The sequence below is a fragment of the Trachypithecus francoisi genome, unplaced genomic scaffold (assembly GCF_009764315.1).
Source record: "Trachypithecus francoisi isolate TF-2019V2 unplaced genomic scaffold, Tfra_2.0 Lachesis_group4, whole genome shotgun sequence".
NCBI lineage: Eukaryota > Metazoa > Chordata > Mammalia > Primates > Cercopithecidae > Trachypithecus > Trachypithecus francoisi.
The window spans coordinates 14,077,762-14,094,797 of record NW_022681469.1 but is presented as its reverse complement, the minus strand read 5'-3'; the positions used below and the strand labels follow the sequence as shown (position 1 = coordinate 14,094,797).

At 38.0% G+C, this 17,036-nt stretch overlaps 2 pseudogenes; both read left to right on the top strand.

Moving 5' to 3' along the window:
* Positions 1-10,586: 10,586 nt before the first annotated feature.
* Positions 10,587-11,589, top strand: LOC117073423 (annotated as a pseudogene).
* A 46-nt stretch (positions 11,590-11,635) lies between these two features.
* Positions 11,636-16,520, top strand: LOC117073401 (annotated as a pseudogene).
* Positions 16,521-17,036: the final 516 nt, after the last annotated feature.

Here is a 17,036-nt window from a genome sequence, read left to right as displayed (position 1 = left end):
GAAAGTGAAAATTGTTTCCCATTACCTGCCCTGAAACAACTTTTCTGGTTCTCTCACAAACCATCTGTAGTATCTTAGATTAGTGGGAACTGGGGAGGTGAATTATTTGACTCAATGTCTTCTTCCTACCTTCTCTTTTTCTTTGTCTGCTGTAACCTCTCTGATTCCATAGCTTTTCCTTTTATAGCGAAAATCCTAGTTAATTACTTGTATAACAGTCACTTTCTCATACTCACCCTGTAGTCTTTACTCTCATTTTTTTTTGCCCCTTTACACTCCTGCCTCATGCCTCATGAAAATCTACGATCACCTTCCTCTTTCTCTCTTCAGTTGTGATCAAAGAATAACAACACAATTGTTAAGCATAAGAATTATGACAGAGAAGTGCATTATAATAAGAAAAAGAAAAGTCATTATGTTCTGAAATACTGGCTATAATAATGATAAGCAAAACAGTGTCACTGGGATATAAAGGGCCTTGAAAATGCTCAGAACATTTGCAGAATTCCTAAAATAGTCTCGATCTACCAACTCATTCTCCACTAATTAAAATTGCTTTGCCTCAAGGAGTCACTTTCAAGATAAACTATATTTGATTAGAAAAGCCATATTCTATCATTTTTTTACTTTTATTCCACTTCAGACTTGTATTGCTTGCTTTTTCATACGTACTTTTTTTTTTTTTTTTGTCTTCTGAGATAGAGTCTTGCTCTGTTGCCCAGGCTGGAGTGCAGTGACACGATCTCAGTTCACTGCAACCTCCGCCTCCCAGGTGCAAGAGATTCTCCTCCTGCCTCAGCCTACTGAGTAGCTGGGAATACAGGCACCTGCCACCACATCCGGCTAATTTTTTGTAATTTTAGTAGAGACAGGTTTCACCGCACACACACTTCTTAATTGTTTTAATATTTTAAATAAAAGGTAAACCAGGTTTTCTTAGAAGAAATGAGAGATTTTGCTTTGTCTGAAAACATTGACTTTGTAGCAAAAAACCTTTCTAGTTCTAAAGACTGTCTTTTAATGAACTTCAGAACGCAGTGATATTTAATACATACATTGTATTAATGTAATATATATACATTGTAATATGTATATATTGTATATAATATGTATATATATACATATATACACTATATATACACACACACAATGGAATATTACTCAGCCATAAAAAATGACATCTTGTCGTTTGCAACAACATGGATAAGCCTGGATGCGCCACATTTTATTGATCTGTTCATCTGTTGATAGACATTTGGGTTGATTCCAAACCTTAGCTATTGTGAATAGAGCTGCAATAAACATGAGAGTGAAGACATCTCTTCAATGTACTAATTTCTTTTCCTTTGGATAAATACCCAGCAGTGGGGTTGCTGGATCATATGGTAGTTCTATTTTTAGTCTTTTGAGAAAACGCCACGCTGTTTTCCATAATGGCTGTATTAACTTACATTCCCACCAACAGTGTATGAGTTCCCTTTTCTTTGCATCCTTGCTATTTTGTCTTTTTGACAGTTGTCATTCTAACTGGAGCAAGATGGTATTCCATTGTGGTTTTGATTTGCATTTGCCTGATTATTAGTAATATTGAGCATTTTTTCATATGTTGCATGTTCATTTGTATGTCTTTTTTGGAGAAATTTCTATTCAGATCCTTTGTCCATTTTTAATCAAATCATTTGTTATGTTGTTGCTGTTGAGTTTTTGAATATTTTGGATATTAGTCCCTTGTTGGTTGAATAGTTTGCAAGTATTTTCTCTCATTCTACAGGTTATTTCTTCACTCTGTTGACTGCTTCCTTTGCTGTGCAAAAGGTTTTAGTTAGATATAACTTCATTGGTCAATTTTTTGTTTTTGTTGCCTATGCTTCTGAAATCTTACTCACAAAATCTTTGCCTATATCAGTGTTCTGAAGCATTTCTCCTATGTTTTCTTCTGGTAGTTATATAGTTTAGGGTCTTATGTTTGTCTTCAGCTCATTTTAACTAGATTTTGAAAAATAAGGTGAGAGATAAAGGTCTTGTTTCATTCTTCTGTATATGGAGATCCTATTTTCCCAGCACCATTTATTGGACAGGATTTTCTTTCCCTAGGATATGTTCTTGGTGCTTTTGTCAAAAAAGAGTTGGCTAGTGAGGCACCATGGCTCACACCTGTAATCCTAGCACTTTGGGAGAATAAGGCAGGTGGATTTCTTGAGCCCAGAAGTTTAAGACCAGCCTGGACAACAAAGTGAGATTCAATTTCTACAAAAAATAGTAAAATCAGCTGGGCGTGGTGGTGCAAGCCTGTGATCCCAATAAAAACAAAAAAATGACCAATGAATTATACTACATGGGCAGCCGAGGCAGGAGAATTGCTTGAGCCCAGGAGATTGAGGCTGCAATGAATGGTTTTTGCACCATTGCACTCCAGCCTGGGTGACAGAGTGAGCTCCTGTCTCAAAAAAATAAATCAGTTGGCTGTAAGTACGTGGATTTATTTCTGGGTTATCTATTCTGTTCCATTCTATGTGTTTGATTTTATGTCAATACCATGCTATTTTGGTTACTATAGCTTTGTAGTATATTTTGGCATAACTTTGTATATTTGTAGTATATTTTGGTATAATTTTGGCATTGTTTTGCCTCCAGCTTTTTGCTCAGTATTGCTTTGACTGTTTAGGGTCTTTTGTGTTTTCATATAAATTTTATGATTGTTTTTCTATTTTTGTGAATAAGTCATTAGTATTTTGATAGGAATTGCATTGAATATGTAGATGCTTTAGGTGATATGATCTTTATAACAACAGTTTTCTTCTAATCCATGAACATGGAATGTCTTTCTATATGTGTCTCCTTCAATTTCTTTCACCAATGTTTTGTAGTTTTCCTCGTAGAGGTCTTTCACCTTCCTGGTTAATTTTATTTATGGGTATTTTATTATTATTATTATTCATAGCTATTGTGAATGAGATTGCTTTCTTGTTCTTTTTTTCAGCTAGTTTATCATTGGTGTATAGAAATGCTACCAGTTTTTGTATGTTGATTTTGTGTGTTGCAACTTTCCTGAATTCATTTGTCAGTCCTAAAAGTGTTTTGCTAGAGTCTAGGTTTTCTCTATATAAGATCATATCATCTGCAAGGGACAAATTGACTTCCTCTTTTCAGATGGATGCCCTTTCTTTCTTTTTCTTGCCTAATTGCTCTTATGTTGTTTAAGACCAATGAAAGGTAGGCATCATTGTCTTGCTCTGGTTCTTAGAGGAAAGGCTTTTAGCTTTTCCCCATTCAGTATGATGTTAGCTGTGAGTTTGTCATATACGGCCTCTATTATGTTGAGATGTGTTCCTTCTATACCTACTTTGTTGAGAATTTTGATCATGAAGGAATGTTGAATTTTATCAAATGCTCTTTTCTTCATCTGTTGAAATCATCAGATGGTTTTTGTCCTTCATTTGGTTGATGTAATGTATCATACTTATTGATTTGCATATGTTGAACCATCCTCACATTCCTAAGGTAAATCCTGCTTGATCATGGTATATTATGTTTTGATGTCTTGTTTGGTTTGCTAGTATTTTGTTGAGGACTTTTGCATGTATGTTTATCAAGGATTTTAGCCTGTGGTTTTCTTTCTTTCTTCTTTCTTTTTTTTTAATTTTTATTTTATTCTGTCCTTGTCTGGTTTTGGTATCAGGGTTATGCTGGCCTTGTAGAATGAGTTAGGAAGAAATCCCTCCTCTTTAATTTTTTGGTATAGTTTGAGAAGAGTTCATGTTCTTTAAAAGTTTGGTAGAATTCAGCAGGAAAACTATCCAGGCCTCAGCTTTAATGTGTTGTGAGGCATTTTATGATGAATTCAATCCCATTACTCATTATTGGTCTGCTCAGGTTTTCTCTTTCTTCCGGGTTTAATCTTGCTAGGTTATATGTGTCCAGGAATATATCCATTAACTCTAGGATTTCTCAATTGTTGGCATATTTATTCATAATAGTCTCTAATGATTCTTTGTATTTTTGTGGTATCAGTTGTAATGTCTCCTTGTTCATTTCTGATTTAATTTTGTGTCTTCTATTCTTCATCTAGCTAATGGTTTTTCAATTTTGTTTATCTTTTAAAAAACAACATTTTGTTGACTTTTTGTATTTCATTAGTTTCTATTTTGCTTAGTTCTAGTTTATTCTTTATTATTTATTTCTGCTACTAATTTTGGGTTTGTACTGTTTTCACTTTTCTAGTTCCTCAAAATGCATCATTAAATTCTTTATTTGAAGTTTTTCTAATTTTTAATGTATGGATTTATTGCTGTAAAGTTCCCTCAGCACTATTTTTGTTGTATCCCATACGTTTTGGTATGTTGTTTCCAATTTCATCTTTTTCAAGAAACTTTTTGATTTCCCTTTAAATTTTTTAATTGGCCCTTTGGTCATTCAGTGGCATGTTTTTAAATTTCCATGTATTTGCACAGTTTCCAGAGTTCCTCTTGTTATTAATTTCTAGTCATATTCCATTATGGTCTAAGAAGATACTTAATAAAATTTTAAATTAATTTATTGATATTTGTTCTGTGGTCTTGCATGTAGTTCCTCCAGCAGAACATTTCACATGCTGATGAGAAGAATATGTATTTTGTAGTTTTTGGGTAAAATGTTCTGTAAATGTCTATTAGGTCCATTTTGCTTATCATGCAGTTTAAATCTGATGTTTCTTTGTTAATTGGCCAACTGGATGATTTGTCCAATTCTAAAAGTGAGGTGTTGAAGTTCCCGATTATTGTATTAAGGTCTATGTCTCTCTTTACCTTTAATAATACTTGCTTTATATATCTTGGTGCTCTGTATCGAGTATATATATTTACAATTGTTATATCCTCCAGCTAACTTGATTCCTTTATGTTATATAATAATCCTGTTTGTCTCTTTTTGTTTTTACTTAAAGTCTATTTTATCAAAGTGTAGCTGCTCCTGCATGCTTTTGATTTCCATTGCATGGACTACCCTTTTTCATTCCTTCACTTTCAGTCTCTCTGTGTCTTTACAGGTGAAGTGAGTTTCTTGTAGGCAGCATATAGTTGGGTCTTCTTTGATTCATTCATTCGGCCTATAGCTTTTAATTGAGGATTTAAACTATTTACATTCAAGGTTGTTATAGATTGGTGAGGAGTGGCTCCTGTCATTTTGTTACATAGCTTCTGATTGTTTTGCATATCCTTGTGTTTTTTCATCTTCTCCTATTGTTTATTTTGGGATTTGGTGGTTTTCTATAGTGATAAGGTTTAATTCCTTTTGCTTCCATATCGTGTATTTGCTTTACCAGTGAGTTTTATTTATACTTTCATGTGTTTTCATGATGGTATATATCATCCTTTTGCTTTCAATTGTAGGACTTGCTTAAGCATTTCTTGTAGGGCTGGTCTAGTGGTGACAAAGTCTCTCAGTTTTTTTTTGTCTGGTAGAGACTCATTGTCTTTCATTTCTGAAGAATAGTTTTGCTGAGTATACTGTTCTTGACAGCCATTTTTTTTTTTCTTTCATCACTTTGACTATATCATCTCATTCTACCCTGGCCTGCTGGTTTCTGCTGAGAAATCTACTGCTTAATGTGATGGAAATTCCCTTATATGTGACTTGATGATTTTCTCTTGCTGGTTTTATAATTATTTATTTGTCTTTGACTTTGATAACTTGGCTATAATTTGCCTTGGAGAGGAATTTTGGAGTTAAATTTATTTGGAGAATTTTGAACTTCCTGTATCTGGATGTCTATATTTCTCAAAAGACTTGGAAAGCTTTTAGCTATTATTTCATTAAATAGGTTTTCTATGCCTTCTCCTATTTCTTCTCTCTACAAAATTTGAATGTTTATTTGCTTGATGTTGTCCTGTATGTCATGTAGACCTTATTATTATTGTTTATTAATTATTTTTAGACAGAATCTCTCTCTCACACACAGTGTCACAATCGTGGCTGATTACAGTCTTGACCTCCCAGGCTCAAGCAGTCCTTCTGCCTCAGTCCCCCAGGTAGCTGGGATCATAGCCATGCACCACCATACCCAGGTAATTTTAAAAAATTTTAGTAGAGATGAAGTCTTGCTATGTTTTCCCAGGCTGGTCTCAAACTCCTGAGCCCAAGTGATCCTCCAGTCTTGGCTTCCCAAAATGTTACGATTACAGGTGTAAGCCACTATACCCAGCCTTCTTCATTCTTTTTCATTCTTTTGTTTGTTAATTTTTACATTGGGTAATTTTCAAAAGACCTATCTTCAAGGTTAGAAATTGTTTTTTTTCTTCTTAATATAGTCTGTTGTTAAAGGTCTTGATTATACATTTTATTTCATTCATTGAATTATTTCATTCCAAGATTTCTCTTTGGTTCTTTTCTCATATCTATTTTTTTTGCTAAATTTCTCTTTCAGATCACAAATCAGTTTATTGATTTCTTTGTATTGTCCATCTGTGTTTACTTGTATCTTACTATGTTTCCTTAATATTATTATTTTGAGTTCCTTTTAAGGTATTTTATAGATTTCTTTTGGGGTCTGTTATTGAAGAATTATTGTGTTCCTCTGGAGGTGTTGTGTTTACTTGGTTTTTCATGTTTCTTGTTGATGTTTATGTTGATATCTATGCATCTGGTGTAACTGTAGCATTTTCTAATTTTATGGAGTAGATTTCATAGGGAAAAATGATTTCTTGTTGGTGTATCTGTAGTGCCTGTTGGTTAGGGTACTTTGGCTTAGGTTCTGAGTGGGTGCCAGAGTGTAACCTCCATATGATTTCTTTGGCTATAATTAATGTCAGTGGTGTCTGTGAATTCCCTAGTGGTTGTAGTTATTTGTACAGGCTGTGGTGATACTTTGCTGGAAACTGCGGTGCCAGTCAGGCCAGTCCTCAGGTCCCTGGGGGCCTGGGTGAGCCCCAGATGAATCAGTCCTCAGGTCCCTAAGTAGCTTGTGTGGGTATTGGCTGTGGTGAGAGTGGACTCTGGGTGGGCCAGTTTTTGGGCCCCTAAATTGGGTGTGTGGGCACTGGTGGTAGTGACAACAGAACCTGTGCTGGCTGTTCCTCAGCACCCTGGGTGTGGTGCACAGGCATGGGCACTGGTAGCCATAGTCTGGCTTGTTTGTTCCTTGGGCTACTCCTTCGGACCCTGGGCAGAGCATGCAGGTGTCAGTGGTGATGACATGGGGACATCTGGTGGACTGGTCCTTGAGTTCCAAGATAGCGTGTGTGGGTGCCAATAGTAACAGTGGTAACCCAAGAAGGCTTATCTTTGAGCCATCTCAGGAGGTGCACACATGTATCGGCCATGGTAGTAGAGGTCTTTGGGCCCCTTGGTGAAGTATGTGGGTGTTGGTAGTAATTGTGGGAGGCAAGGTGGACTAGATTTTAGGTACCCAGGCAGTGTGCTTGGGTATACAATGGCTGCTGGGGTGGGGGCAGGCTCACTGTTTGCTGTGGAGGCTTGGGCAGGTGGCTCTCAGGCTATAAGGAGCATGTGCTTTGGCTCCCTATGTCTTAGGAGCAGCCTCCATGATGTGTTGGACTGTCTATTCCCTGTGTTGTAGGGTGTTGCATGGGCTTGGGTATCAGAGACATGGCCCACCTCTAAGTCCAGCTGGTATGATGCTGCAGCCCTCTGGGCAGATGTGGGAGAATGTTGATGGGGACCCAAGTGTATGGAGATGTAGGAGTTATTGGTCTCCAAGGCAGGATATAGTCTGGTGTTGGCTCCACTCTGAAAGTGATGCTGGGCTGCAGCAAATTGGGTGCTGGTGGTGGATAAGACGAAGTATGAATTCCCTTGCAGGGATAACATAATTGTGCTGTCTGTAGGCTCAGGGTATGGGAGGGTTGAGGGGCTCACCTGTAGTTAGGATTACAAGCATCTTTGGTGGGAAGATGGGCCATTGGGGATCTCTCATGTATATTTTTCCTGCAATGGGGAGTCTTTCCTGGCTCTTAACTGATCTTGACCATCTGGTTTGCTTCTCTCTTTATGGTGCAATCTCAAGTTTCCATGCCTCAGGGTCACTATTACTTCTCTGCTGAATCCCAGTGGTTTTGCTTACGCTATTGGACACGTGGTTATCTACTTGCTATTTTGGTCTTTTTTTTCAGGAGAGAAGAGTGCTGGATACCTCTAGTCAGCCGCCATCCTGATGACTGTCAGTATTATTATTTTTTGAGATAAAAAGTAATCAGTCTCTGAGTATACTTTTTCTTAGGTAACCACTACTGAAGTCTAATAATGAATGAATCTGTGTTCAAACAAAATTATAACAGAATTCTGGACCTTAAGGGCACCATGGAGATTTTTGATCATGCTCAATAGCCTCTTTTACAAATTATTTGACCAATTAATTCATAATCCACTTTGTTGTAGAAATACTATAGTTGCATACAAGCCATTTATTTTCTTCCTTTTTGTAAAAGTGGTGTTGCCTGGGAGAAATTTGGAGGGATTATCTCAGAACACTTAACATAATAGTTTTAAAATTCAGTCATTCATTTATCAAATACTTATCACTTGGCTGTTATATGCCTGGGGATTTTACACTTTTTGAAAAGGAGGAAAATAACACCTCACTCATGGAGCTTGTATTCTAGAGATGGGAACATGTAACAAATAAGTAAAAACATAAATAAATAAAATAATTTTAGGTTCTGGAAATTGTGAAGTAACTAAGCAAGGCAATATGATAGAGGGAAGGTAATGTAAGATTGGCTGTTAAGGGTGCATATCTGATAGTTGACATTGAAGTTGAGATGTGAAGGATAAGAAGGAGTTAACAAAATAAAGACCTGGGGAAAAGGATATTCTAGGAATTTGATGGCAAGTACAATAACATGAGGGTTGAAGTTACTTTGTTCACTAAGAACTGTATTGCTGTAGCATGGAATGAGTGAGCAATTTGAAGTAGAAGAAATATTATGCAAAACTGTATGGGATATGGAAATAAGCTTCAATTTTAATGGTTATATAGGCTGTTGCAAAAGTTTTTTAAAAATCTGATATAGTAAAATATGCTGTTTATGGGGTATAGTTATACAGATTTTGGCAAATGCATGAAGTCATGTATTGACCACCACAGTCATAAAATAGAATAGTTTTGATATGGTTTGGCTGTGTTCCCACCCAGATCTCATCTTGAATTGGAGCTCCCACAATTTCCATGTGTTGTGAGAAAGACCCAGTGGGAGGTAATTGAATCATGGGGGCAGGTCTTTCCTATGCAGTTCTCATGATAGTGAATAGCGCTCATGAAATCTGAGGTTTTATAAAGGAGAGTTCCCTGCACAAACTCTCTCTTGCCTGCTGCCATGTAAGATGTCCCTTGCTCTTCCACCATGATTGTGAGGCCTCCCTAGCCATGTGGAACTGTGAGTCCATTAAACCTCTTTCATTTATAAATTACCCAATTTCAGGTATGTCTTTATTAGCATTGTGAGAACAGATGAATACGGGTTTCCTCATCACAAAGTCTCTCATGCTGTGCATTTGTACTCAACTCTTCCTTCTCTCCCAATCCCTAACACTCTATGATGTGGTTTGGCTCTGTGTTCCCACCCAAATCTCACCTTGAATTATAATAATCCCCATGTGTCAAGGGTAGGACCAGGTGGAGACAATTGAATCATGGGGCCAGGTTTCCCCCATGCTGTTCTTGTGATAGTGAGTGAGTTCTCATGAAATCTGATGGTTTTATAAGGGACTTCCCCCTTCTTTTGGCACTCATTCTCTCTCCTGCTGCCCTGTGAAGAGATGCCTTCTGCCATGATTGTAAGTTTCCTGAGGCCTCCCCAGTCTTGTGGAACTGTGAGTCAATTCAACCTCTTTTCTTTATAAATTACCCAGTCTTGGGTATTTCTTAATAGCAGTGTGAAAATGAATTAATATAACCTATGAGGTGTTTCCCATCCTATAATAAGTCATATAAAATGGAACCATATGATATGTAGCTTTTTGGATATGGTTTCTTTTACTTGGCTTAATGCATTTGAGATTCACCTATGTCATGTGAATCAAGCCCATTCCTTTTTATTCCTGAGCAACCTCTCTTTGAATGGGTTTGCTAAAGTTTATCAGTTTACCGTTTGAAGAACATATGCATGGTCTCATTTTTAGACTTTAAAAATAAAAACGTCTATACATATATAAAGGTATTTGCATAAATATAGCTTTTATTTCTCTTGAGTAATTATCTGCAAATAAGGTTGTTGGGCTGTATCAAAGGCATGTGTCTAACTTTATTAAAAACTGCAAAACTATTTTCCAAGGATGCTGTAACATTTTGCATTTCTACCAGCAATATATGAGATTTCCAGTTGCTCTGTATCCTTCTAAGTAACATGATGTCGCTCATTTTTAAATTTTCTTTTTAACTATTTAAAAAATGCCTGGCAGCAGCCCTATGTGGCCCCTGACCTGGGAGCAGCCCAGTAGAATGGGGGCGGCTGTGTGCTGAGGAGCCGATCAAGTCTGCCATGGGTGAGAGGCCTGGCCAGAGCTATGGCAGTGGAGCTATGGATCCTTCATAGTGACAGATTTTGGGGTACTTCTGTCTCCTCTGTGTAGTTGATAGTTTGGGTGGTGAAGAGATGCCTGACAGTGTTAAAACCTTTCTCCAGGACCTTGGCAGGGGAATGAAATATTCCATCTAGGGTACTTCTACAGTCTCCAAACTCCATGCTTGAATCCAGCAAAAGGGAGAGGAGCAGCACTGAAGAAGGGCAAGTAGTGTCCTGGCACAGAGAAGAGCCAAGAATATAGAGTAAGAGTGAGAGAGTGAGCCATGTATTGTTAGTAGAACTTTTTGGTGTTGCACTTGGAATGGTGGAGTGTTCTGGTCCAGTCTCCTCCTGTTTTATTGAGTGTTTATTCTTCTGCTTTGGTCAGTGACACCCTGAATTATTGGTGATCTATCACGATATGGAGATGCTCGGTCATGGCTGGAATTCTTCTTTATATCAATCTCTAGTGCTCATTGGGTGCTCCATTGTTTGTGCCTAGCAAAGTTGTGAATGTCATTTGGTTTCAAGATATAGCTGATCTGGCATTTGAGAAACCAGTAAGGAAGCCTCACCCATTTCCTAGTGTCTGCAAAATAATTGCTGACTTGCTCTCCAACCTTTCACTGCAGGCTCTTTTCCTCAATCAAGGAGTGTTTGTGAGTCTCTTTCCCATCCATCTTGTTGTTCAGCTGGTTAGTCTCCTGCACAGGTCTCTTCTCTACACACTGTGCTGCTTCAGATATTGTTGGTTCAATAGAGGAACTGGAGCGCACCAGCAGTTGTCTAACATAGAAAGGAATTGGTCTTACTACTTTGGGTTTGGTTTGCCCTTGGCTTTTCTCATGGCAATGCAGCCTTCATTACCAGTGCAGCCTTATTATCAGTGGCTGCCTCTTCTCTATCCTTGTTCCTTTATTCCTCTATCCTTGTTCTTTATCAGTGCCAATGAAGCCAAGACCCCTGGCACAGTGTACCTCTTCCAGTTGTGCCTCTTGCCCTTGGTGGTCTTGCTAAGCAACAGACTCTTACAGGACAGTCTACCTGCAGTCTGCCCTGAGCAGCTTAACTTGTTTAGGGCAGTTCCCTTCACTGCATCTATCTCCTGCCAAATTGAAGGCTACTGACATGCAAAGGGCATGGGTGAGATAGGAGGGAGGCTGTATTCACTTCCCCCTGCCAGGGAGGGCAGAACTCACTCTGCCACCGTTCTTCTGTGTATTCCCTTCTTTCTGAGGAATCAGAATTTTTGTCTCTGGTGCACATAAGACAGAATCTTCCTGACACCAGTGTGTGGATTTTTAACACCATCACGAGTCTGAAAGGAACACAGGTTTTTCTGCAGCTATTTTCTGGCATTTGCCAGTCCCTGTGCCTGGACTGATTTGGATACTTTGTTTTTCTTCTTGTGCCATTTACTCCCACTCCCCACCTTTCCTTCATGCCATCTACTACCCTTGGATGAATGAATTTCATAATTCTAGCTGTTGTATTGTGTGGATTTGTTTCGCACGCGCGCGTGTGTGTTTCTGTGTTTCTGTGAAGCACATCCATTTGATGTGGGAGGTAAAGGAGTGTTCCAGTTGCTCCTGGTCACTCCCTTTATGGCCATCACCGTCTTGCTTTTCGTAACTCAGTTTAGCTATAGGTCTCTCTTGCTCCACTGCAAAAAAATAAACATAAAAAATAAAAAAGCCTGAAGGGATGGGACAGGAGGAAAGGCCTCGCAGACAGATCTACTGGGCTTTGAAGTGATTTTCTTTCTTTCCCTTGAAGAGGAAAATGCTATTTTCACTGGTACATTTGAAGTCCGCCAGGTATGGGAAGGTACCAATTCTGGAGAAGTGCCACTGCAACATAACGCTCAGAGAACCTGAACTTTACAACTCCGTTAGTATTGGGGGCAGAAATTCACTGTTGGCCACTGCCAGGTCTGTTTTCATATTTCAAAGGAATATTGGGTGCTGCAAATAGGAACTGAGGGTTAAACTCATTAAACCCATCAATCCTGTGATTGGTGGGTATTTTGCCATCATTTTAAGACATGAAATGTGGGAGGCAGATGTCAAAATACTTGTACAATTTTAAAATGTCACAAGTTTCACATGATACAATTAAAGCTTGTTTCTAACAAAATAAATTTAAAAAATGTCTGGTTGTGTCTAATTGTGGTTTTAATTTGCATTAATGTTATTAAGCATCTTTTTATATGCTTATTTGCCATCTGTATATCTCCTTTGCTGAAGGCTCAACTCTTTACTCGTTTTTATCAGGGTTCTTGCTTTCTTATTGTTGAGTTTTGAGAGTTTTTAAACATCCTTTTAAAGAAATGTGATTTCTATTGACTTATCTTCAGGTTACCAATTTTATTCTCACTGTGTCATGTGTACAAAATCTTCATTGCAATTACTGTTTCATTTCCAGCATTTCTACTACCCCTCCCTGCCTCCCCCGTCCCTCCCTCCCTTCCTTTCTTCCTTCTTTCCTTTTCCTTATTTCCTTTTTTGTTTTTTGAGATGGAGTCTAGCTCTGCGGCCCAGGCTGGAGTGCAGTGGTGCAATCATGGTTCATTGCAACCTCCACCTCCCGGATTCAAGTGATTCTCCTGCCTCAGCCTCCTGAGTAGCTGGGATTACAGGTGCCTGCCACCACACCCAGCTAATTTTTTTTTTTTTTTTGTATTTTTAGTAGAGATGGGGTTTCACTGTGTTGGCCAACTGGTCTCGAACTCCTGACCCCGTGATCTGCCCGCCTCAGCTTCCCAAAGTGCTGGGATTACAAGTGTGAGCCACCGCACCTGGCCCCTTCTATTTCACTCTCTGGGATTTCCCATCTGATCTTGAATTCTAAAGAACATTTTGTAGCCATGAACAAATTAGTCATAATAATTTAAAATTCCTGTCAGATAACATTAACGTCCATGTCATATCTGAGTGTGGTTCTGTTGATTGCTTTGTCTTTGTCAATGTGTTGTTCCATATTGCCTTTTTATGGACCTCATATTTTTTTGTTGGGAGCTGGACATTTTATGTAGGACATAGAACTGAGCTAAATAAGTTTTAACGCTAGTAATAGAAATGACTTTCTTTCTACTCTTCATAGATTCAAAGCTGTGAACTTGCAGTCTGCTTAGATTTTTTGTGTTAAAAGAATGGGAGCCGTGTTCTTTCCAGTTCACATCCTGATCAGAAGCTCAGAAGTATCCTTGGAAAGTTTAAGCAGGGGCATTATATGATCTGATTGATTTATACTCTAAATGTTATGCTGAGTCCTGGATGTTAACTGGATGGCAGGAAAACAAAAGAAGAAATGGGAATACCACTTAAATTAAGAGACTATTGCAGCAGTTAAGTAGTTAAATTATCTTCGTTTGGGTTCAGAAATATATTGTTTGCAAAAAATGTTGGCCTACTTAACAGATTGAGTTAAAATATTGTATAAGGTGATTACATACAAGCCAGTTGAATGTTCAAGGACATCTGCCAGAAACCTCTTGACTCCATTTTTACAAAAGTTGATCTGTAGCCCCTATTCATGGCAATGATCATGTATAGGATGGCGTATAGGATCGTAATAGACCCACATAGGAATGAGGGGTCTATTAAAAGCCACTTCTAATTAATAAAAGTGAAACAAAGTCACCTGCCCCAAACCAGATTATAGTGGTCCTTCCGGTGCATTTCCACAGGGACTACCCGTTGCAGTTCTCTGAGTATCCAACACTTTTCTGGGATGTTAGTCCTTCTCTACCTCTCTTCACTCACCTTCCTTCACTCTTTGTTTATTCTCTAAGCTCCAGTATTCTTGCTAGGTTTTCAATACCACAGGCTGACTATAGCTTTAGGATTCTTGCTGCATCTGACCTATTTGCCTAGGCCATTCACACCTGTGACTAAAGATGCTGTGAATTGCAATATATCAAGAAGAAAATGGATATAAAATTTCAATGAAGCATTGTATTAGCTAATAAATCTACAATCTAGAAGCAGCTATGCACTGCCCTTTAGGCAACATTGTTTATCCATAGATGATCATGAACACACGTTGACAAAAGTGAACAATCTGGCAAAAATCCATTAGATCCTTCAGTGACAGTAGTTCCTGGACCATTCTGGATCTTCTCCAAATGTTTTATTTAGTTGGGTCTTTTGAAAATATAAAGTGTACAATACTTTATATTGTTACTGGGGCTTTCTCAGGATGTATGTTGTAGACTAGTTTCACGCAGTTGACCTGGGCTTGAAAACTTGGGAAAATGTTAGTTCCCGTTATCTCCCATGATCTCAGTTTTCATTGTCTCATTCTTTATTCTTCTCTTAATTTTGTTTCAGAATGTTTTCATTTCTGGCCCTCATGGATCAAATCAGGATTTCCTAAAATACGTATTGTGACAATAAAAAGTGGAACATATTTTTATTTGGTAAAAGCCAAGGTTGCTTCTTCCAATGAGTGTTAAATCTTCCCATCACCCTCATCCCATGCATACTGGGGCATCACCATGCACCATTAATATGAGTGATGAATGTCTGGAGTAGGTATGAGGTCCTAAATGGCACAAGCATGATTGTCAGATAAATTGCACAATACCCATCCTGATTTGAATTTCAGACAAACAGTGAATGCTTTTGTAGTAAAATTATGTGCCAGATATTGAATGGGAAGTACTTATAGTAAAAGCATTCGCCGTTCAACTAAAATTCAAATTCATCTGGGAGTCCTCTGTTTTTATTAGTTAAATCTGGCAACCCTAGCCACACACACTGTCTTATCAAACTTCAAGAAACCTACCAAGCAAAAACCCTTTAAGTTTAGCTATTATTTCATTAAAAAAAATTGTCATTGCACAATGTATAATGAAGACACACAGTCTTTGGGCTGACCCAAGGTGGAAGTTTTGAGCACAGTTGCCCTACAGCCAGCGAGCCCTGCATCGCCTCCCGTGGAAGCCTGGGCCTGCAGAACAGCTTTCTCCCTTTGTCTCATAACCATGTTCACCAACAAGAATGTGAATTCACCAGCTGCCCAACTGAACAGATTCAAGAACAAGGGAGAAGACAGTACAGAAATGAAGCATTATAGCTGACCCACTATTGGCTCTTCTCACAGTTCCTGATATGTCATCTTTAGCATGTGGTTACTTATGTAATCTTACCCAGACACTTACAAACCTTTGTTGCAACAGAATCCTGCAGCCCCATTAGGTGCTGTTGAGAAAATTCTTCCTACTTTAGTTTGGCTCCTTCATCACAATAATCTAGAAGTATTAGTAGATACATGCTGGGCTGTTTCCTACCTTACTGATGGTCTGAATGAATGGATTGACATGGTCGTGAAAACAGAAGTTGTGACCCAACTCAGTAAGCTTCTAGGAGCTTCTGAATTGCCAGTTGTGACTCCTGCACTAAGAGCCATAGGGAATATTGTCACTGGTACAGATGGACAGACTCAGGTTGTTAATGATGCAGGAGCACTCACCATCTTTCCCAGCCTAAAACTAACGTTCAGAAGGAAGCTACATGGATTATGTCAACCATCATAGCTGGCCTTCAGGACCAGATACAGCAACCTGTGAATTATAGATTAGTCAGTGTTCTCTCTAAGGCAGATTTTAAGACACCAAAGGAAGCCGTAGGGGCTGTGACCAACTCTACAAGTGGTGGAACAGTTGAACAGATTGTATACCTTGTTCATTGTGGCATAATAGAACCATTGACAAACCCCTTAACTGTGAAAGATACCAAGATTATTCTGGTTACTCTGGACGCCATTTCAAATATCTTTCAGGTTGCTGAGAAACAAGGTGAAACTGAGAAACTTAGTATAATGATTGAAGAATGTGGAGGCTTAGACAAAATTGAAGCTCTACAAAACCACGCAAATGAGTTTGTATATAAGACTTCAATAAGCTTCGTTGGGAAGTACTTTTCTGTAGAGGAAGAGAAGGATCAAAATGTGCCAGAAACTACCTCTGAAAGCTATGCCTCCCATGTTCAGAATGAGACTCTTGCAATATTTAACATTTAGATCATGTAAGCTGAGGCATACAGTTGTTGTGTCCTATGTTTGGTATAAGTTTGTGTTGCTGTTTCTCTAAGAACTATTTTTAAATGTGTTTTGTTATTGTAGGATTTTTTAACACTGAAACTATACTTGAACAGTTCCAACATGTATATACCATATGAAACTTATCCTCTGAATGGGTTTCGTATTTCTACGTGGAATTTCATATCTCTTGGCATCCTGTAAATAAAGATTAAAGTCCATTCTTTTATTTACTTTGAAAAAAAATAATCAAGACTGTAAACCCATATGTCAATTTAAAAAATTAACTTATGGTTATGCTTTTCTAATAAATCAAATATTTAGGTTCCCCATATTTTTATCTAGGTCTTATCTGTGGTCACACATAACTTCAATATAGACATAATCATACTGTATAACTTGTCTTATCTTTTTTTTCAGTTATATACATTTTTCACTTTGCTAAGTAGTTTTTATACTTGTAACTTTAATAGCTTCATGTTTTATGATTTTTATTAA